Raw genomic sequence first — 24,533 nt, forward strand, 5'->3', positions numbered from 1 at the left:
GGCACAAAACTCGGGGTTTGTGGCTCCAAACGGCACAAAACTAGCACAAAACTTTGACTCTGATTTGGAGTGGATCTGAGAATGTGAAATTTTTCTAATCAACTTGTCCACACTTAAGGGCGTCGTTTTGACACTTTAGGATGTGGCACAAAACTCGGGGTTTGTGGCTCAAAACGGCACAAAACTAGCACAAAACTTTGACTCTGATTTGGAGTGGATCTGAGAACGTGAAATTTTTCTAATCAACTTGTCCACACTTAAGGGCGTCGTTTAGACACTTTAGGATGTGGCACAAAACTCGGGGTTTGTGGCTCAAAACGGCACAAAACTAGCACAAAACTTTGACTCTGATTTGGAGTGGATCTGAGAACGTGAAATTTTTCTAATCAACTTGTCCACACTTAAGGGCGTCGTTTTGACACTTTAGGATGTGGCACAAAACTCGGGGTTTGTGGCTCAAAACGGCACAAAACTAGCACAAAACTTTGAGTCTGATTTGGAGTGGACCTGAGAACGTGAAATTTTTCTAATCAACTTGTCCACACTTAAGGGCGTCGTTTTGACACTTTAGGTTGTGGCACAAAACTCGGGGTTTGTGGCTCAAAACGGCACAAAACTAGCACAAATCTTTGACTCTGATTTGGAGTGGATCTGAGAACGTGAAATTTTTCTAATCAACTTGTCCACACTTAAGGGCGTCGTTTTGACACTTTAGGATGTGGCACAAAACTCGGGGTTTGTGGCTCAAAACGGCACAAAACTAGCACAAAACTTTGACACTGATTTGGAGTGGATCTGAGAACGTGAAATTTTTCTAATCAACTTGTCCACACTTAAGGGCGTCGTTTTGACACTTTAGGATGCGGCACAAAACTCGGGGTTTGTGGCACAAAACGGCACAAAACTAGCACAAAACTTTGACTCTGATTTGGAGTGGATCTGAGAACGTGAAATTTTTCTAATCAACTTGTCCACACTTAAGGGCGTCGTTTTGACACTTTAGGATGCGGCACAAAACTCGGGGTTTGTGGCACAAAACGGCACAGAACTAGCACAAAACTTTGACACTGGTTTGGAAGGATCTGAGAACATGAAATTTTTCTAATCAACTTGTCCACACTTAAGGGCGTCGTTTTGACACTTTAGGATGCGGCACAAAACTCGGGGTTTGTGGCACAAAACGGCACAAAACTAGCACAAAACTTTGACACTGGTTTGGAGTGGATCTGAGAACGTGAAATTTTTCTAATCAACTTGTCCACACTTAAGGGCGTCGTTTTGACACTTTAGGATGTGGCACAAAACTCGGGGTTTGTGGCTCAAAACGGCACAAAACTAGCACAAAACTTTGACTCTGGTTTGGAGTGGATCTGAGAACGTGAAATTTTTCTAATCAACTTGTCCACACTTAAGGGCGTCGTTTTGACACTTTAGGATGTGGCACAAAACTCGGGGTTTGTGGCTCAAAACGGCACAAAACTAGCACAAAACTTTGACTCTGATTTGGAGTGGATCTGAGAACGTGAAATTTTTCTAATCAACTTGTCCACACTTAAGGGCGTCGTTTTGACACTTTAGGATGTGGCACAAAACTCGGGGTTTGTGGCTCAAAACGGCACAAAACTAGCACAAAACTTTGACTCTGATTTGGAGTGGATCTGAGAACGTGAAATTTTTCTAATCAACTTGTCCACACTTAAGGGCGTCGTTTTGACACTTTAGGATGTGGCACAAAACTCGGGGTTTGTGGCTCAAAACGGCACAAAACTAGCACAAAACTTTGACTCTGATTTGGAGTGGATCTGAGAACGTGAAATTTTTCTAATCAACTTGTCCACACTTAAGGGCGTCGTTTTGACACTTTAGGATGTGGCACAAAACTCGGGGTTTGTGGCTCAAAACGGCACAAAACTAGCACAAAACTTTGACTCTGATTTGGAGTGGATCTGAGAACGTGAAATTTTTCTAATCAACTTGTCCACACTTAAGGGCGTCGTTTTGACACTTTAGGATGTGGCACAAAACTCGGGGTTTGTGGCTCAAAACGGCACAAAACTAGCACAAAACTTTGACTCTGATTTGGAGTGGATCTGAGAACGTGAAATTTTTCTAATCAACTTGTCCACACTTAAGGGCGTCGTTTTGACACTTTAGGATGTGGCACAAAACTCGGGGTTTGTGGCTCAAAACGGCACAAAACTAGCACAAAACTTTGACTCTGATTTGGAGTGGATCTGAGAACGTGAAATTTTTCTAATCAACTTGTCCACACTTAAGGGCGTCGTTTTGACACTTTAGGATGCGGCACAAAACTCGGGGTTTGTGGCTCAAAACGGCACAAAACTAGCACAAAACTTTGACACTGGTTTGGAGTGGATCTGAGAACGTGAAATTTTTCTAATCAACTTGTCCACACTTAAGGGCGTCGTTTTGACACTTTAGGATGCGGCACAAAACTCGGGGTTTGTGGCACAAAACGGCACAAAACTAGCACAAAACTTTGACACTGGTTTGGAGTGGATCTGAGAACGTGAAATTTTTCTAATCAACTTGTCCACACTTAAGGGCGTCGTTTTGACACTTTAGGATGCGGCACAAAACTCGGGGTTTGTGGCACAAAACGGCACAAAACTAGCACAAAACTTTGACACTGGTTTGGAGTGGATCTGAGAACGTGAAATTTTTCTAATCAACTTGTCCACACTTAAGGGCGTCGTTTTGACACTTTAGGATGCGGCACAAAACTCGGGGTTTGTGGCACAAAACGGCACAAAACTAGCACAAAACTTTGACACTGGTTTGGAGTGGATCTGAGAACGTGAAATTTTTCTAATCAACTTGTCCACACTTAAGGGCGTCGTTTTGACACTTTAGGATGTGGCACAAAACTCGGGGTTTGTGGCTCAAAACGGCACAAAACTAGCACAAAACTTTGACTCTGATTTGGAGTGGATCTGAGAACGTGAAATTTTTCTAATCAACTTGTCCACACTTAAGGGCGTCGTTTTGACACTTTAGGATGTGGCACAAAACTCGGGGTTTGTGGCTCAAAACGGCACAAAACTAGCACAAAACTTTGACTCTGATTTGGAGTGGATCTGAGAACGTGAAATTTTTCAAATCAACTTGTCCACACTTAAGGGCGTCGTTTTGACACTTTAGGATGTGGCACAAAACTCGGGGTTTGTGGCTCAAAACGGCACAAAACTAGCACAAAACTTTGACTCTGATTTGGAGTGGATCTGAGAACGTGAAATTTTTCTAATCAACTTGTCCACACTTAAGGGCGTCGTTTTGACACTTTAGGATGTGGCACAAAACTCGGGGTTTGTGGCTCAAAACGGCACAAAACTAGCACAAAACTTTGACTCTGATTTGGAGTGGATCTGAGAACGTGAAATTTTTCTAATCAACTTGTCCACACTTAAGGGCGTCGTTTTGACACTTTAGGATGTGGCACAAAACTCGGGGTTTGTGGCTCAAAACGGCACAAAACTAGCACAAAACTTTGACTCTGATTTGGAGTGGATCTGAGAACGTGAAATTTTTCTAATCAACTTGTCCACACTTAAGGGCGTCGTTTTGACACTTTAGGATGTGGCACAAAACTCGGGGTTTGTGGCTCAAAACGGCACAAAACTAGCACAAAACTTTGACTCTGATTTGGAGTGGATCTGAGAACGTGAAATTTTTCTAATCAACTTGTCCACACTTAAGGGCGTCGTTTTGACACTTTAGGATGCGGCACAAAACTCGGGGTTTGTGGCTCAAAACGGCACAAAACTAGCACAAAACTTTGACACTGGTTTGGAGTGGATCTGAGAACGTGAAATTTTTCTAATCAACTTGTCCACAATTAAGGGCGTCGTTTTGACACTTTAGGATGCGGCACAAAACTCGGGGTTTGTGGCACAAAACGGCACAAAACTAGCACAAAACTTTGACTCTGATTTGGAGTGGATCTGAGAACGTGAAATTTTTCTAATCAACTTGTCCACACTTAAGGGCGTCGTTTTGACACTTTAGGATGCGGCACAAAACTCGGGGTTTGTGGCACAAAACGGCACAAAACTAGCACAAAACTTTGACTCTGATTTGGAGTGGATCTGAGAACGTGAAATTTTTCTAATCAACTTGTCCACACTTAAGGGCGTCGTTTTGACACTTTAGGATGCGGCACAAAACTCGGGGTTTGTGGCACAAAACGGCACAGAACTAGCACAAAACTTTGACACTGGTTTGGAGTGGATCTGAGAACGTGAAATTTTTCTAATCAACTTGTCCACAATTAAGGGCGTCGTTTTGACACTTTAGGATGCGGCACAAAACTCGGGGTTTGTGGCACAAAACGGCACAAAACTAGCACAAAACTTTGACAATGGTTTGGAGTGGATCTGAGAACGTGAAATTTTTCTAATCAACTTGTCCACACTAAAGGGCGTCATTTTGACACTTTAGGATGTGGCACAAAACTCGGGGTTTGTGGCTCAAAACGGCACAAAACTAGCACAAAACTTTGACAATGGTTTGGAGTGGATCTGAGAACGTGAAATTTTTCTAATCAACTTGTCCACACTTAAGGGCGTCGTTTTGACACTTTAGGATGTGGCACAAAACTCGGGGTTTGTGGCTCAAAACGGCACAAAACTAGCACAAAACTTTGACACTGGTTTGGAGTGGATCTGAGAACGTGAAATTTTTCTAATCAACTTGTCCACACTTAAGGGCGTCGTTTTGACACTTTAGGATGTGGCACAAAACTCGGGGTTTGTGGCTCAAAACGGCACAAAACTAGCACAAAACTTTGACTCTGGTTTGGAGTGGATCTGAGAACGTGAAATTTTTCTAATCAACTTGTCCACACTTAAGGGCGTCGTTTTGACACTTTAGGATGTGGCACAAAACTCGGGGTTTGTGGCTCAAAACGGCACAAAACTAGCACAAAACTTTGACTCTGATTTGGAGTGGATCTGAGAACGTGAAATTTTTCTAATCAACTTGTCCACACTTAAGGGCGTCGTTTTGACACTTTAGGATGTGGCACAAAACTCGGGGTTTGTGGCTCAAAACGGCACAAAACTAGCACAAAACTTTGACTCTGATTTGGAGTGGATCTGAGAACGTGAAATTTTTCTAATCAACTTGTCCACACTTAAGGGCGTCGTTTTGACACTTTAGGATGCAGCACAAAACTCGGGGTTTGTGGCACAAAACGGCACAAAACTAGCACAAAACTTTGACTCTGATTTGGAGTGGATCTGAGAACGTGAAATTTTTCTAATCAACTTGTCCACACTTAAGGGCGTCGTTTTGACACTTTAGGATGCGGCACAAAACTCGGGGTTTGTGGCACAAAACGGCACAGAACTAGCACAAAACTTTGACACTGGTTTGGAAGGATCTGAGAACGTGAAATTTTTCTAATCAACTTGTCCACACTTAAGGGCGTCGTTTTGACACTTTAGGATGCGGCACAAAACTCGGGGTTTGTGGCTCAAAACGGCACAAAACTAGCACAAAACTTTGACACTGGTTTGGAGTGGATCTGAGAACGTGAAATTTTTCTAATCAACTTGTCCACACTTAAGGGCGTCGTTTTGACACTTTAGGATGTGGCACAAAACTCGGGGTTTGTGGCTCAAAACGGCACAAAACTAGCACAAAACTTTGACTCTGGTTTGGAGTGGATCTGAGAACGTGAAATTTTTCTAATCAACTTGTCCACACTTAAGGGCGTCGTTTTGACACTTTAGGATGTGGCACAAAACTCGGGGTTTGTGGCTCAAAACGGCACAAAACTAGCACAAAACTTTGACTCTGATTTGGAGTGGATCTGAGAACGTGAAATTTTTCTAATCAACTTGTCCACACTTAAGGGCGTCGTTTTGACACTTTAGGATGTGGCACAAAACTCGGGGTTTGTGGCTCAAAACGGCACAAAACTAGCACAAAACTTTGACTCTGATTTGGAGTGGATCTGAGAACGTGAAATTTTTCTAATCAACTTGTCCACACTTAAGGGCGTCGTTTTGACACTTTAGGATGTGGCACAAAACTCGGGGTTTGTGGCTCAAAACGGCACAAAACTAGCACAAAACTTTGACTCTGATTTGGAGTGGATCTGAGAACGTGAAATTTTTCTAATCAACTTGTCCACACTTAAGGGCGTCGTTTTGACACTTTAGGATGTGGCACAAAACTCGGGGTTTGTGGCTCAAAACGGCACAAAACTAGCACAAAACTTTGACTCTGATTTGGAGTGGATCTGAGAACGTGAAATTTTTCTAATCAACTTGTCCACACTTAAGGGCGTCGTTTTGACACTTTAGGATGTGGCACAAAACTCGGGGTTTGTGGCTCAAAACGGCACAAAACTAGCACAAAACTTTGACTCTGATTTGGAGTGGATCTGAGAACGTGAAATTTTTCTAATCAACTTGTCCACACTTAAGGGCGTCGTTTTGACACTTTAGGATGTGGCACAAAACTCGGGGTTTGTGGCTCAAAACGGCACAAAACTAGCACAAAACTTTGACTCTGATTTGGAGTGGATCTGAGAACGTGAAATTTTTCTAATCAACTTGTCCACACTTAAGGGCGTCGTTTTGACACTTTAGGATGCGGCACAAAACTCGGGGTTTGTGGCACAAAACGGCACAAAACTAGCACAAAACTTTGACTCTGATTTGGAGTGGATCTGAGAACGTGAAATTTTTCTAATCAACTTGTCCACACTTAAGGGCGTCGTTTTGACACTTTAGGATGCGGCACAAAACTCGGGGTTTGTGGCACAAAACGGCACAGAACTAGCACAAAACTTTGACACTGGTTTGGAGTGGATCTGAGAACGTGAAATTTTTCTAATCAACTTGTCCACAATTAAGGGCGTCGTTTTGACACTTTAGGATGCGGCACAAAACTCGGGGTTTGTGGCTCAAAACGGCACAAAACTAGCACAAAACTTTGACTCTGATTTGGAGTGGATCTGAGAACGTGAAATTTTTCTAATCAACTTGTCCACACTTAAGGGCGTCGTTTTGACACTTTAGGATGCGGCACAAAACTCGGGGTTTGTGGCACAAAACGGCACAAAACTAGCACAAAACTTTGACTCTGATTTGGAGTGGATCTGAGAACGTGAAATTTTTCTAATCAACTTGTCCACACTTAAGGGCGTCGTTTTGACACTTTAGGATGCGGCACAAAACTCGGGGTTTGTGGCACAAAACGGCACAGAACTAGCACAAAACTTTGACACTGGTTTGGAGTGGATCTGAGAACGTGAAATTTTTCTAATCAACTTGTCCACAATTAAGGGCGTCGTTTTGACACTTTAGGATGCGGCACAAAACTCGGGGTTTGTGGCACAAAACGGCACAAAACTAGCACAAAACTTTGACAATGGTTTGGAGTGGATCTGAGAACGTGAAATTTTTCTAATCAACTTGTCCACACTTAAGGGCGTCGTTTTGACACTTTAGGATGTGGCACAAAACTCGGGGTTTGTGGCTCAAAACGGCACAAAACTAGCACAAAACTTTGACTCTGATTTGGAGTGGATCTGAGAATGTGAAATTTTTCTAATCAACTTGTCCACACTTAAGGGCGTCGTTTTGACACTTTAGGATGTGGCACAAAACTCGGGGTTTGTGGCTCAAAACGGCACAAAACTAGCACAAAACTTTGACTCTGATTTGGAGTGGATCTGAGAATGTGAAATTTTTCTAATCAACTTGTCCACACTTAAGGGCGTCGTTTTGACACTTTAGGATGTGGCACAAAACTCGGGGTTTGTGGCTCAAAACGGCACAAAACTAGCACAAAACTTTGACTCTGATTTGGAGTGGATCTGAGAACGTGAAATTTTTCTAATCAACTTGTCCACACTTAAGGGCGTCGTTTAGACACTTTAGGATGTGGCACAAAACTCGGGGTTTGTGGCTCAAAACGGCACAAAACTAGCACAAAACTTTGACTCTGATTTGGAGTGGATCTGAGAACGTGAAATTTTTCTAATCAACTTGTCCACACTTAAGGGCGTCGTTTTGACACTTTAGGATGTGGCACAAAACTCGGGGTTTGTGGCTCAAAACGGCACAAAACTAGCACAAAACTTTGACTCTGATTTGGAGTGGATCTGAGAACGTGAAATTTTTCTAATCAACTTGTCCACACTTAAGGGCGTCGTTTTGACACTTTAGGATGTGGCACAAAACTCGGGGTTTGTGGCTCAAAACGGCACAAAACTAGCACAAAACTTTGACTCTGATTTGGAGTGGACCTGAGAACGTGAAATTTTTCTAATCAACTTGTCCACACTTAAGGGCGTCGTTTTGACACTTTAGGTTGTGGCACAAAACTCGGGGTTTGTGGCTCAAAACGGCACAAAACTAGCACAAAACTTTGACTCTGATTTGGAGTGGATCTGAGAACGTGAAATTTTTCTAATCAACTTGTCCACACTTAAGGGCGTCGTTTTGACACTTTAGGATGTGGCACAAAACTCGGGGTTTGTGGCTCAAAACGGCACAAAACTAGCACAAAACTTTGACTCTGATTTGGAGTGGATCTGAGAACGTGAAATTTTTCTAATCAACTTGTCCACACTTAAGGGCGTCGTTTTGACACTTTAGGATGTGGCACAAAACTCGGGGTTTGTGGCTCAAAACGGCACAAAACTAGCACAAAACTTTGACTCTGATTTGGAGTGGATCTGAGAACGTGAAATTTTTCTAATCAACTTGTCCACACTTAAGGGCGTCGTTTTGACACTTTAGGATGTGGCACAAAACTCGGGGTTTGTGGCTCAAAACGGCACAAAACTAGCACAAAACTTTGACTCTGATTTGGAGTGGATCTGAGAACGTGAAATTTTTCGAATCAACTTGTCCACACTTAAGGGCGTCGTTTTGACACTTTAGGATGCGGCACAAAACTCGGGGTTTGTGGCTCAAAACGGCACAAAACTAGCACAAAACTTTGACTCTGATTTGGAGTGGATCTGAGAACGTGAAATTTTTCTAATCAACTTGTCCACACTTAAGGGCGTCGTTTTGACACTTTAGGATGTGGCACAAAACTCGGGGTTTGTGGCTCAAAACGGCACAAAACTAGCACAAAACTTTGACTCTGATTTGGAGTGGATCTGAGAACGTGAAATTTTTCTAATCAACTTGTCCACACTTAAGGGCGTCGTTTTGACACTTTAGGATGTGGCACAAAACTCGGGGTTTGTGGCTCAAAACGGCACAAAACTAGCACAAAACTTTGACTCTGATTTGGAGTGGATCTGAGAACGTGAAATTTTTCTAATCAACTTGTCCACACTTAAGGGCGTCGTTTTGACACTTTAGGATGTGGCACAAAACTCGGGGTTTGTGGCTCAAAACGGCACAAAACTAGCACAAAACTTTGACTCTGATTTGGAGTGGATCTGAGAACGTGAAATTTTTCTAATCAACTTGTCCACACTTAAGGGCGTCGTTTTGACACTTTAGGATGGGGCACAAAACTCGGGGTTTGTGGCACAAAACGGCACAGAACTAGAACAAAACTTTGACAGTGGTTTGGAGTGGATCTGAGAACGTGAAATTTTTCCAATCAACTTGTCCACACTTAAGGGCGTCGTTTTGACACTTTAGGATGTGGCACAAAACTCGGGGTTTGTGGCTCAAAACGGCACAAAACTAGCACAAAACTTTGACTCTGATTTGGAGTGGATCTGAGAACGTGAAATTTTTCTAATCAACTTGTCCACACTTAAGGGCGTCGTTTTGACACTTTAGGATGTGGCACAAAACTCGGGGTTTGTGGCACAAAACGGCACAGAACTAGAACAAAACTTTGACACTGGTTTGGAGTGGATCTGAGAACGTGAAATTTTTCTAATCAACTTGTCCACACTTAAGGGCGTCGTTTTGACACTTTAGGATGTGGCACAAAACTCGGGGTTTGTGGCTCAAAACGGCACAAAACTAGCACAAAACTTTGACTCTGATTTGGAGTGGATCTGAGAACGTGAAATTTTTCTAATCAACTTGTCCACACTTAAGGGCGTCGTTTTGACACTTTAGGATGTGGCACAAAACTCGGGGTTTGTGGCTCAAAACGGCACAAAACTAGCACAAAACTTTGACACTGATTTGGAGTGGATCTGAGAACGTGAAATTTTTCTAATCAACTTGTCCACACTTAAGGGCGTCGTTTTGACACTTTAGGATGCGGCACAAAACTCGGGGTTTGTGGCACAAAACGGCACAAAACTAGCACAAAACTTTGACTCTGATTTGGAGTGGATCTGAGAACGTGAAATTTTTCTAATCAACTTGTCCACACTTAAGGGCGTCGTTTTGACACTTTAGGATGCGGCACAAAACTCGGGGTTTGTGGCACAAAACGGCACAGAACTAGCACAAAACTTTGACTCTGATTTGGAGTGGATCTGAGAACGTGAAATTTTTCTAATCAACTTGTCCACACTTAAGGGCGTCGTTTTGACACTTTAGGATGTGGCACAAAACTCGGGGTTTGTGGCTCAAAACGGCACAAAACTAGCACAAAACTTTGACTCTGATTTGGAGTGGATCTGAGAACGTGAAATTTTTCTAATCAACTTGTCCACACTTAAGGGCGTCGTTTTGACACTTTAGGATGCGGCACAAACTCGGGATTTGTGGCACAAAACGGTACAGAACTAGCACAAAACTTTGACACTGGTTTGGAGTGGATCTGAGAACGTGAAATTTTTCTAATCAACTTGTCCACACTTAAGGGCGTCGTTTTGACACTTTAGGATGTGGCACAAAATTCGGGGTTTGTGGCTCAAAACGGCACAAAACTAGCACAAAACTTTGACTCTGATTTGGAGTGGATCTGAGAACGTGAAATTTTTCTAATCAACTTGTCCACACTTAAGGGCGTCGTTTTGACACTTTAGGATGCGGCACAAAACTCGGGGTTTGTGGCACAAAACGGCACAGAACTAGAACAAAACTTTGACACTGGTTTGGAGTGGATCTGAGAACGTGAAATTTTTCTAATCAACTTGTCCACACTTAAGGGCGTCGTTTTGACACTTTAGGATGTGGCACAAAACTCGGGGTTTGTGGCTCAAAACGGCACAAAACTAGCACAAAACTTTGACTCTGATTTGGAGTGGATCTGAGAACGTGAAATTTTTCTAATCAACTTGTCCACACTTAAGGGCGTCGTTTTGACACTTTAGGATGTGGCACAAAACTCGGGGTTTGTGGCTCAAAACGGCACAAAACTAGCACAAAACTTTGACTCTGATTTGGAGTGGATCTGAGAACGTGAAATTTTTCTAATCAACTTGTCCACACTTAAGGGCGTTGTTTTGACACTTTAGGATGTGGCACAAAACTCGGGGTTTGTGGCTCAAAACGGCACAAAACTAGCACAAAACTTTGACACTGATTTGGTGTGGATCTGAGAACGTGAAATTTTTCTAATCAACTTGTCCACACTTAAGGGCGTCGTTTTGACACTTTAGGATGCGGCACAAAACTCTGGGTTTGTGGCACAAAACGGCACAGAACTAGCACAAAACTTTGACACTGGTTTGGAGTGGATCTGAGAACGTGAAATTTTTCTAATCAACTTGTCCACACTTAAGGGCGTCGTTTTGACACTTTAGGATGGGGCACAAAACTCGGGGTTTGTGGCTCAAAACGGCACAAAACTAGCACAAAACTTTGACTCTGATTTGGAGTGGATCTGAGAACGTGAAATTTTTCTAATCAACTTGTCCACACTTAAGGGCGTCGTTTTGACACTTTAGGATGCGGCACAAAACTCGGGGTTTGTGGCACAAAACGGCACAGAACTAGAACAAAACTTTGACACTGGTTTGGAGTGGAACTGAGAACGTGAAATTTTTCTAATCAACTTGTCCACACTTAAGGGCGTCGTTTTGACACTTTAGGATGTGGCACAAAACTCGGGGTTTGTGGCTCAAAACGGCACAAAACTAGCACAAAACTTTGACTCTGATTTGGAGTGGATCTGAGAACGTGAAATTTTTCTAATCAACTTGTCCACACTTAAGGGCGTCGTTTTGACACTTTAGGATGTGGCACAAAACTCGGGGTTTGTGGCACAAAACGGCACAGAACTAGCACAAAACTTTGACACTGGTTTGGAGTGGATCTGAGAACGTGAAATTTTTCTAATCAACTTGTCCACACTTAAGGGCGTCGTTTTGACACTTTAGGATGTGGCACAAAACTCGGGGTTTGTGGCTCAAAACGGCACAAAACTAGCACAAAACTTTGACTCTGATTTGGAGTGGATCTGAGAACGTGAAATTTTTCTAATCAACTTGTCCACACTTAAGGGCGTCGTTTTGACACTTTAGGATGCGGCACAAAACTCGGGGTTTGTGGCACAAAACGGCACAGAACTAGAACAAAACTTTGACACTGGTTTGGAGTGGATCTGAGAACGTGAAATTTTTCTAATCAACTTGTCCACACTTAAGGGCGTCGTTTTGACACTTTAGGATGTGGCACAAAACTCGGGGTTTGTGGCTCAAAACGGCACAAAACTAGCACAAAACTTTGACTCTGATTTGGAGTGGATCTGAGAACGTGAAATTTTTCTAATCAACTTGTCCACACTTAAGGGCGTCGTTTTGACACTTTAGGATGTGGCACAAAACTCGGGATTTGTGGCTCAAAACGGCACAAAACTAGCACAAAACTTTGACTCTGATTTGGAGTGGATCTGAGAACGTGAAATTTTTCTAATCAACTTGTCCACACTTAAGGGCGTCGTTTTGACACTTTAGGATGTGGCACAAAACTCGGGGTTTGTGGCACAAAACGGCACAGAACTAGAACAAAACTTTGACACTGGTTTGGAGTGGATCTGAGAACGTGAAATTTTTCTAATCAACTTGTCCACACTTAAGGGCGTCGTTTTGACACTTTAGGATGTGGCACAAAACTCGGGGTTTGTGGCTCAAAACGGCACAAAACTAGCACAAAACTTTGACTCTGATTTGGAGTGGATCTGAGAACGTGAAATTTTTCTAATCAACTTGTCCACACTTAAGGGCGTCGTTTTGACACTTTAGGATGCGGCACGAAACTCGGGGTTTGTGGCACAAAACGGCACAGAACTAGAACAAAACTTTGACACTGGTTTGGAGTGGATCTGAGAACGTGAAATTTTTCTAATCAACTTGTCCACACTTAAGGGCGTCGTTTTGACACTTTAGGATGTGGCACAAAACTCGGGGTTTGTGGCTCAAAACGGCACAAAACTAGCACAAAACTTTGACTCTGATTTGGAGTGGATCTGAGAACGTGAAATTTTTCTAATCAACTTGTCCACACTTAAGGGCGTCGTTTTGACACTTTAGGATGTGGCACAAAACTCGGGGTTTGTGGCTCAAAACGGCACAAAACTAGCAGAAAACTTTGACTCTGATTTGGAGTGGATCTGAGAACGTGAAATTTTTCTAATCAACTTGTCCACACTTAAGGGCGTCGTTTTGACACTTTAGGATGTGGCACAAAACTCGGGGTTTGTGGCACAAAACGGCACAGAACTAGAACAAAACTTTGACACTGGTTTGGAGTGGATCTGAGAACGTGAAATTTTTCTAATCAACTTGTCCACACTTAAGGGCGTCGTTTTGACACTTTAGGATGTGGCACAAAACTCGGGGTTTGTGGCTCAAAACGGCACAAAACTAGCACAAAACTTTGACTCTGATTTGGAGTGGATCTGAGAACGTGAAATTTTTCTAATCAACTTGTCCACACTTAAGGGCGTCGTTTTGACACTTTAGGATGTGGCACAAAACTCGGGGTTTGTGGCTCAAAACGGCACAAAACTAGCACAAAACTTTGACTCTGATTTGGAGTGGATCTGAGAACGTGAAATTTTTCTAATCAACTTGTCCACACTTAAGGGCGTCGTTTTGACACTTTAGGATGTGGCACAAAACTCGGGGTTTGTGGCTCAAAACGGCACAAAACTAGCACAAAACTTTGACTCTGATTTGGAGTGGATCTGAGAACGTGAAATTTTGCTAATCAACTTGTCCACACTTAAGGGCGTCGTTTTGACACTTTAGGTTGGGGCACAAAACTCGGGGTTTGTGGCACAAAACGGCACAGAACTAGAACAAAACTTTGACAGTGGTTTGGAGTGGATCTGAGAACGTGAAATTTTTCCAATCAACTTGTCCACACTTAAGGGCGTCGTTTTGACACTTTAGGATGTGGCACAAAACTCGGGGTTTGTGGCTCAAAACGGCACAAAACTAGCACAAAACTTTGACTCTGATTTGGAGTGGATCTGAGAACGTGAAATTTTTCTAATCAACTTGTCCACACTTAAGGGCGTCGTTTTGACACTTTAGGATGTGGCACAAAACTCGGGGTTTGTGGCACAAAACGGCACAGAACTAAAACAAAACTTTGACACTGGTTTGGAGTGGATCTGAGAACGTGAAATTTTTCTAATCAACTTGTCCACACTTAAGGGCGTCGTTTTGACACTTTAGGATGTGGCACAAAACTCGGGGTTTGTGGCTCAAAACGGCACAAAACTAGCACAAAACTTTGACTCTGATTTGGAGTGGATCTGAGAACGTGAAATTTTTCTAATCAACTTGTCCACACTTAAGGGCGTCGTTTTGACACTTTAGGATGTGGCACAAAACTCGGGGTTTGTGGCTCAAAACGGCACAAAACTAGCACAAAACTTTGACACTGATTTGGAGTGGATCTGAGAACGTGAAATTTTTCTAATCAACTAGTCCACACTTAAGGGCGTCGTTTTGACACTTTAGGATGCGGCACAAAACTCGGGGTTTGTGGCACAAAACGGCACAAAACTAGCACAAAACTTTGACTCTGATTTGGAGTGGATCTGAGAACGTGAAATTTTTCTAATCAACTTGTCCACACTTAAGGGCGTCGTTTTGACACTTTAGGATGTGGCACAAAACTCGGGGTTTGTGGCTCAAAACGGCACAAAACTAGCACAAAACTTTGACTCTGATTTGGAGTGGATCTGAGAACGTGAAATTTTTCTAATCAACTTGTCCACACTTAAGGGCGTCGTTTTGACACTTTAGGATGCGGCACAAACTCGGGGTTTGTGGCACAAAACGGTACAGAACTAGCACAAAACTTTGACACTGGTTTGGAGTGGATCTGAGAACGTGAAATTTTTCTAATCAACTTGTCCACACTTAAGGGCGTCGTTTTGACACTTTAGGATGTGGCACAAAATTCGGGGTTTGTGGCTCAAAACGGCACAAAACTAGCACAAAACTTTGACTCTGATTTGGAGTGGATCTGAGAACGTGAAATTTTTCTAATCAACTTGTCCACACTTAAGGGCGTCGTTTTGACACTTTAGGATGCGGCACAAAACTCGGGGTTTGTGGCACAAAACGGCACAGAACTAGAACAAAACTTTGACACTGGTTTGGAGTGGATCTGAGAACGTGAAATTTTTCTAATCAACTTGTCCACAATTAAGGGCGTCGTTTTGACACTTTAGGATGTGGCACAAAACTCGGGGTTTGTGGCTCAAAACGGCACAAAACTAGCACAAAACTTTGACTCTGATTTGGAGTGGATCTGAGAACGTGAAATTTTTCTAATCAACTTGTCCACACTTAAGGGCGTCGTTTTGACACTTTAGGATGCGGCACAAAACTCGGGGTTTGTGGCTCAAAACGGCACAAAACTAGCACAAAACTTTGACTCTGATTTGGAGTGGATCTGAGAACGTGAAATTTTTCTAATCAACTTGTCCACACTTAAGGGCGTTGTTTTGACACTTTAGGATGTGGCACAAAACTCGGGGTTTGTGGCTCAAAACGGCACAAAACTAGCACAAAACTTTGACACTGGTTTGGAGTGGATCTGAGAACGTGAAATTTTTCTAATCAACTTGTCCACACTTAAGGGCGTCGTTTTGACACTTTAGGATGTGGCACAAAATTCGGGGTTTGTGGCTCAAAACGGCACAAAACTAGCACAAAACTTTGACTCTGATTTGGAGTGGATCTGAGAACGTGAAATTTTTCTAATCAACTTGTCCACACTTAAGGGCGTCGTTTTGACACTTTAGGATGCGGCACAAAACTCGGGGTTTGTGGCACAAAACGGCACAGAACTAGAACAAAACTTTGACACTGGTTTGGAGTGGATCTGAGAACGTGAAATTTTTCTAATCAACTTGTCCACACTTAAGGGCGTCGTTTTGACACTTTAGGATGTGGCACAAAACTCGGGGTTTGTGGCTCAAAACGGCACAAAACTAGCACAAAACTTTGACTCTGATTTGGAGTGGATCTGAGAACGTGAAATTTTTCTAATCAACTTGTCCACACTTAAGGGCGTCGTTTTGACACTTTAGGATGTGGCACAAAACTCGGGGTTTGTGGCTCAAAACGGCACAAAACTAGCACAAAACTTTGACTCTGATTTGGAGTGGATCTGAGAACGTGAAATTTTTCTAATCAACTTGTCCACACTTAAGGGCGTTGTTTTGACACTTTAGGATGTGGCACAAAACTCGGGGTTTGTGGCTCAAAACGGCACAAAACTAGCACAAAACTTTGACACTGATTTGGTGTGGATCTGAGAACGTGAAATTTTTCTAATCAACTTGTCCACACTTAAGGGCGTCGTTTTGACACTTTAGGATGCGGCACAAAACTCGGGGTTTGTGGCACAAAACGGCACAGAACTAGCACAAAACTTTGACACTTGTTTGGAGTGGATCTGAGAACGTGAAATTTTTCTAATCAACTTGTCCACACTTAAGGGCGTCGTTTTGACACTTTAGGATGGGGCACAAAACTCGGGGTTTGTGGCTCAAAACGGCACAAAACTAGCACAAAACTTTGACTCTGATTTGGAGTGGATCTGAGAACGTGAAATTTTTCTAATCAACTTGTCCACACTTAAGGGCGTCGTTTTGACACTTTAGGATGCGGCACAAAACTCGGGGTTTGTGGCACAAAACGGCACAGAACTAGAACAAAACTTTGACACTGGTTTGGAGTGGATCTGAGAACGTGAAATTTTTCTAATCAACTTGTCCACACTTAAGGGCGTCGTTTTGACACTTTAGGATGTGGCACAAAACTCGGGGTTTGTGGCTCAAAATGGCACAAAACTAGCACAAAACTTTGACTCTGATTTGGAGTGGATCTGAGAACGTGAAATTTTTCTAATCAACTTGTCCACACTTAAGGGCGTCGTTTTGACACTTTAGGATGCGGCACAAAACTCGGGGTTTGTGGCACAAAACGGCACAGAACTAGAACAAAACTTTGACACTGGTTTGGAGTGGAACTGAGAACGTGAAATTTTTCTAATCAACTTGTCCACACTTAAGGGCGTCGTTTTGACACTTTAGGATGTGGCACAAAACTCGGGGTTTGTGGCTCAAAACGGCACAAAACTAGCACAAAACTTTGACTCTGATTTGGAGTGGATCTGAGAACGTGAAATTTTTCTAATCAACTTGTCCACACTTAAGGGCGTCGTTTTGACACTTTAGGATGTGGCACAAAACTCGGGGTTTGTGGCACAAAACGGCACAGAACTAGCACAAAACTTTGACACTGGTTTGGAGTGGATCTGAGAACGTGAAATTTTTCTAATCAACTTGTCCACACTTAAGGGCGTCGTTTTGACACTTTAGGATGTGGCACAAAACTCGGGGTTTGTGGCTCAAAACGGCACAAAACTAGCACAAAACTTTGACTCTGATTTGGAGTGGATCTGAGAACGTGAAATTTTTCTAATCAACTTGTCCACACTTAAGGGCGTCGTTTTGACACTTTAGGATGCGGCACGAAACTCGGGGTTTGTGGCACAAAACGGCACAGAACTAGAACAAAACTTTGACACTGGTTTGGAGTGGATCTGAGAACGTGAAATTTTTCTAATCAACTTGTCCACACTTAAGGGCGTCGTTTTGACACTTTAGGATGTGGCACAAAACTCGGGGTTTGTGGCTCAAAACGGCACAAAACTAGCACAAAACTTTGACTCTGATTTGGAGTGGATCTGAGAACGTGAAATTTTTCTAATCAACTTGTCCACACTTAAGGGCGTCGTTTTGACACTTTAGGATGTGGCACAAAACTCGGGGTTTGTGGCTCAAAACGGCACAAAACTAGCACAAAACTTTGACTCTGATTTGGAGTGGATCTGAGAACGTGAAATTTTTCTAATCAACTTGTCCACACTTAAGGGCGTCGTTTTGACACTTTAGGATGTGGCACAAAACTCGGGGTTTGTGGCACAAAACGGCACAGAACTAGAACAAAACTTTGACACTGGTTTGGAGTGGATCTGAGAACGTGAAATTTTTCTAATCAACTTGTCCACACTTAAGGGCGTCGTTTTGACACTTTAGGATGTGGCACAAAACTCGGGGTTTGTGGCTCAAAACGGCACAAAACTAGCACAAAACTTTGACTCTGATTTGGAGTGGATCTGAGAACGTGAAATTTTTCTAATCAACTTGTCCACACTTAAGGGCGTCGTTTTGACACTTTAGGATGTGGCACAAAACTCGGGGTTTGTGGCTCAAAACGGCACAAAACTAGCACAAAACTTTGACTCTGATTTGGAGTGGATCTGAGAACGTGAAATTTTTCTAATCAACTTGTCCACACTTAAGGGCGTCGTTTTGACACTTTAGGATGTGGCACAAAACTCGGGGTTTGTGGCACAAAACGGTACAGAACTAGAACAAAACTTTGACACTGGTTTGGAGTGGATCTGAGAACGTGAAATTTTTCTAATCAACTTGTCCACACTTAAGGGCGTCGTTTTGACACTTTAGGATGTGGCACAAAACTCGGGGTTTGTGGCTCAAAACGGCACAAAACTAGCACAAAACTTTGACTCTGATTTGGAGTGGATCTGAGAACGTGAAATTTTTCTAATCAACTTGTCCACACTTAAGGGCGTCGTTTTGACACTTTAGGATGTGGCACAAAACTCGGGGTTTGTGGCTCAAAACGGCACAAAACTAGCACAAAACTTTGACTCTGATTTGGAGTGGATCTGAGAACGTGAAATTTTTCTAATCAACTTGTCCACACTTAAGGGCGTCGTTTTGACACTTTAGGATGCGGCACAAAACTCGGGGTTTGTGGCACAAAACGGCACAGAACTAGAACAAAACTTTGACACTGGTTTGGAGTGGATCTGAGAACGTGAAATTTTTCTAATCAACTTGTCCACACTTAAGGGCGTCGTTTTTACACTTTAGGATGTGGCACAAAACTCGGGGTTTGTGGCTCAAAACGGCACAAAACTAGCACAAAACTTTGACACTGGTTTGGAGTGGATCTGAGAACGTGAAATTTTTCTAATCAACTTGTCCACACTTAAGGGCGTCGTTTTGACACTTTAGGATGTGGCACAAAACTCGGGGTTTGTGGCTCAAAACGGCACAAAACTAGCACAAAACTTTGACTCTGATTTGGAGTGGATCTGAGAACGTGAAATTTTTCTAATCAACTTGTCCACACTTAAGGGCGTCGTTTTGACACTTTAGGATGCGGCACAAAACTCGGGGTTTGTGGCACAAAACGGCACAGAACTAGAACAAAACTTTGACACTGGTTTGGAGTGGATCTGAGAACGTGAAATTTTTCTAATCAACTTGTCCACACTTAAGGGCGTCGTTTTGACACTTTAGGATGTGGCACAAAACTCGGGGTTTGTGGCTCAAAACGGCACAAAACTAGCACAAAACTTTGACTCTGATTTGGAGTGGATCTGAGAACGTGAAATTTTTCTAATCAACTTGTCCACACTTAAGGGCGTCGTTTTGACACTTTAGGATGTGGCACAAAACTCGGGATTTGTGGCTCAAAACGGCACAAAACTAGCACAAAACTTTGACTCTGATTTGGAGTGGATCTGAGAACGTGAAATTTTTCTAATCAACTTGTCCACACTTAAGGGCGTCGTTTTGACACTTTAGGATGTGGCACAAAACTCGGGGTTTGTGGCACAAAACGGCACAGAACTAGAACAAAACTTTGACACTGGTTTGGAGTGGATCTGAGAACGTGAAATTTTTCTAATCAACTTGTCCACACTTAAGGGCGTCGTTTTGACACTTTAGGATGTGGCACAAAACTCGGGGTTTGTGGCTCAAAACGGCACAAAACTAGCACAAAACTTTGACTCTGATTTGGAGTGGATCTGAGAACGTGAAATTTTTCTAATCAACTTGTCCACACTTAAGGGCGTCGTTTTGACACTTTAGGATGCGGCACGAAACTCGGGGTTTGTGGCACAAAACGGCACAGAACTAGAACAAAACTTTGACACTGGTTTGGAGTGGATCTGAGAACGTGAAATTTTTCTAATCAACTTGTCCACACTTAAGGGCGTCGTTTTGACACTTTAGGATGTGGCACAAAACTCGGGGTTTGTGGCTCAAAACGGCACAAAACTAGCACAAAACTTTGACTCTGATTTGGAGTGGATCTGAGAACGTGAAATTTTTCTAATCAACTTGTCCACACTTAAGGGCGTCGTTTTGACACTTTAGGATGTGGCACAAAACTCGGGGTTTGTGGCTCAAAACGGCACAAAACTAGCAGAAAACTTTGACTCTGATTTGGAGTGGATCTGAGAACGTGAAATTTTTCTAATCAACTTGTCCACACTTAAGGGCGTCGTTTTGACACTTTAGGATGTGGCACAAAACTCGGGGTTTGTGGCACAAAACGGCACAGAACTAGAACAAAACTTTGACACTGGTTTGGAGTGGATCTGAGAACGTGAAATTTTTCTAATCAACTTGTCCACACTTAAGGGCGTCGTTTTGACACTTTAGGATGTGGCACAAAACTCGGGGTTTGTGGCTCAAAACGGCACAAAACTAGCACAAAACTTTGACTCTGATTTGGAGTGGATCTGAGAACGTGAAATTTTTCTAATCAACTTGTCCACACTTAAGGGCGTCGTTTTGACACTTTAGGATGTGGCACAAAACTCGGGGTTTGTGGCTCAAAACGGCACAAAACTAGCACAAAACTTTGACTCTGATTTGGAGTGGATCTGAGAACGTGAAATTTTTCTAATCAACTTGTCCACACTTAAGGGCGTCGTTTTGACACTTTAGGATGTGGCACAAAACTCGGGGTTTGTGGCACAAAACGGTACAGAACTAGAACAAAACTTTGACACTGGTTTGGAGTGGATCTGAGAACGTGAAATTTTTCTAATCAACTTGTCCACACTTAAGGGCGTCGTTTTGACACTTTAGGATGTGGCACAAAACTCGGGGTTTGTGGCTCAAAACGGCACAAAACTAGCACAAAACTTTGACTCTGATTTGGAGTGGATCTGAGAACGTGAAATTTTTCTAATCAACTTGTCCACACTTAAGGGCGTCGTTTTGACACTTTAGGATGTGGCACAAAACTCGGGGTTTGTGGCTCAAAACGGCACAAAACTAGCACAAAACTTTGACTCTGATTTGGAGTGGATCTGAGAACGTGAAATTTTTCTAATCAACTTGTCCACACTTAAGGGCGTCGTTTTGACACTTTAGGATGCGGCACAAAACTCGGGGTTTGTGGCACAAAACGGCACAGAACTAGAACAAAACTTTGACACTGGTTTGGAGTGGATCTGAGAACGTGAAATTTTTCTAATCAACTTGTCCACACTTAAGGGCGTCGTTTTTACACTTTAGGATGTGGCACAAAACTCGGGGTTTGTGGCTCAAAACGGCACAAAACTAGCACAAAACTTTGACACTGGTTTGGAGTGGATCTGAGAACGTGAAATTTTTCTAATCAACTTGTCCACACTTAAGGGCGTCGTTTTGACACTTTAGGATGTGGCACAAAACTCGGGGTTTGTGGCTCAAAACGGCACAAAACTAGCACAAAACTTTGACTCTGATTTGGAGTGGATCTGAGAACGTGAAATTTTTCTAATCAACTTGTCCACACTTAAGGGCGTCGTTTTGACACTTTAGGATGCGGCACAAAACTCGGGGTTTGTGGCACAAAACGGCACAGAACTAGAACAAAACTTTGACACTGGTTTGGAGTGGATCTGAGAACGTGAAATTTTTCTAATCAACTTGTCCACACTTAAGGGCGTCGTTTTGACACTTTAGGATGTGGCACAAAACTCGGGGTTTGTGGCTCAAAACGGCACAAAACTAGCACAAAACTTTGACTCTGATTTGGAGTGGATCTGAGAACGTGAAATTTTTCTAATCAACTTGTCCACACTTAAGGGCGTCGTTTTGACACTTTAGGATGTGGCACAAAACTCGGGATTTGTGGCTCAAAACGGCACAAAACTAGCACAAAACTTTGACTCTGATTTGGAGTGGATCTGAGAACGTGAAATTTTTCTAATCAACTTGTCCACACTTAAGGGCGTCGTTTTGACACTTTAGGATGTGGCACAAAACTCGGGGTTTGTGGCACAAAACGGCACAGAACTAGAACAAAACTTTGACACTGGTTTGGAGTGGATCTGAGAACGTGAAATTTTTCTAATCAACTTGTCCACACTTAAGGGCGTCGTTTTGACACTTTAGGATGTGGCACAAAACTCGGGGTTTGTGGCTCAAAACGGCACAAAACTAGCACAAAACTTTGACTCTGATTTGGAGTGGATCTGAGAACGTGAAATTTTTCTAATCAACTTGTCCACACTTAAGGGCGTCGTTTTGACACTTTAGGATGCGGCACGAAACTCGGGGTTTGTGGCACAAAACGGCACAGAACTAGAACAAAACTTTGACACTGGTTTGGAGTGGATCTGAGAACGTGAAATTTTTCTAATCAACTTGTCCACACTTAAGGGCGTCGTTTTGACACTTTAGGATGTGGCACAAAACTCGGGGTTTGTGGCTCAAAACGGCACAAAACTAGCACAAAACTTTGACTCTGATTTGGAGTGGATCTGAGAACGTGAAATTTTTCTAATCAACTTGTCCACACTTAAGGGCGTCGTTTTGACACTTTAGGATGTGGCACAAAACTCGGGGTTTGTGGCTCAAAACGGCACAAAACTAGCAGAAAACTTTGACTCTGATTTGGAGTGGATCTGAGAACGTGAAATTTTTCTAATCAACTTGTCCACACTTAAGGGCGTCGTTTTGACACTTTAGGATGTGGCACAAAACTCGGGGTTTGTGGCACAAAACGGCACAGAACTAGAACAAAACTTTGACACTGGTTTGGAGTGGATCTGAGAACGTGAAATTTTTCAAATCAACTTGTCCACACTTAAGGGCGTCGTTTTGACACTTTAGGATGTGGCACAAAACTCTGGGTTTGTGGCTCAAAACGGCACAAAACTAGCACAAAACTTTGACTCTGATTTGGAGTGGATCTGAGAACGTGAAATTTTTCTAATCAACTTGTCCACACTTAAGGGCGTCGTTTTGACACTTTAGGATGTGGCACAAAACTCGGGGTTTGTGGCTCAAAACGGCACAAAACTAGCACAAAACTTTGACTCTGATTTGGAATGGATCTGAGAACGTGAAATTTTTCTAATCAACTTGTCCACACTTAAGGGCGTCGTTTTGACACTTTAGGATGTGGCACAAAACTCGGGGTTTGTGGCACAAAACGGTACAGAACTAGAACAAAACTTTGACACTGGTTTGGAGTGGATCTGAGAACGTGAAATTTTTCTAATCAACTTGTCCACACTTAAGGGCGTCGTTTTGACACTTTAGGATGTGGCACAAAACTCGGGGTTTGTGGCTCAAAACGGCACAAAACTAGCACAAAACTTTGACTCTGATTTGGAGTGGATCTGAGAACGTGAAATTTTTCTAATCAACTTGTCCACACTTAAGGGCGTCGTTTTGACACTTTAGGATGTGGCACAAAACTCGGGGTTTGTGGCTCAAAACGGCACAAAACTAGCACAAAACTTTGACTCTGATTTGGAGTGGATCTGAGAACGTGAAATTTTTCTAATCAACTTGTCCACACTTAAGGGCGTCGTTTTGACACTTTAGGATGCGGCACAAAACTCGGGGTTTGTGGCACAAAACGGCACAGAACTAGAACAAAACTTTGACACTGGTTTGGAGTGGATCTGAGAACGTGAAATTTTTCTAATCAACTTGTCCACACTTAAGGGCGTCGTTTTTACACTTTAGGATGTGGCACAAAACTCGGGGTTTGTGGCTCAAAACGGCACAAAACTAGCACAAAACTTTGACACTGGTTTGGAGTGGATCTGAGAACGTGAAATTTTTCTAATCAACTTGTCCACCCTTAAGGGCGTCGTTTTGACACTTTAGGATGTGGCACAAAACTCGGGGTTTGTGGCTCAAAACGGCACAAAACTAGCACAAAACTTTGACTCTGATTTGGAGTGGATCTGAGAACGTGAAATTTTTCTAATCAACTTGTCCACACTTAAGGGCGTCGTTTTGACACTTTAGGATGTGGCACAAAACTCGGGGTTTGTGGCTCAAAACGGCACAAAACTAGCACAAAACTTTGA

This window comes from Elgaria multicarinata, chromosome 23, assembly GCF_023053635.1.
Source record: "Elgaria multicarinata webbii isolate HBS135686 ecotype San Diego chromosome 23, rElgMul1.1.pri, whole genome shotgun sequence".
Taxonomy (NCBI): Eukaryota; Metazoa; Chordata; class Lepidosauria; order Squamata; family Anguidae; genus Elgaria; species Elgaria multicarinata.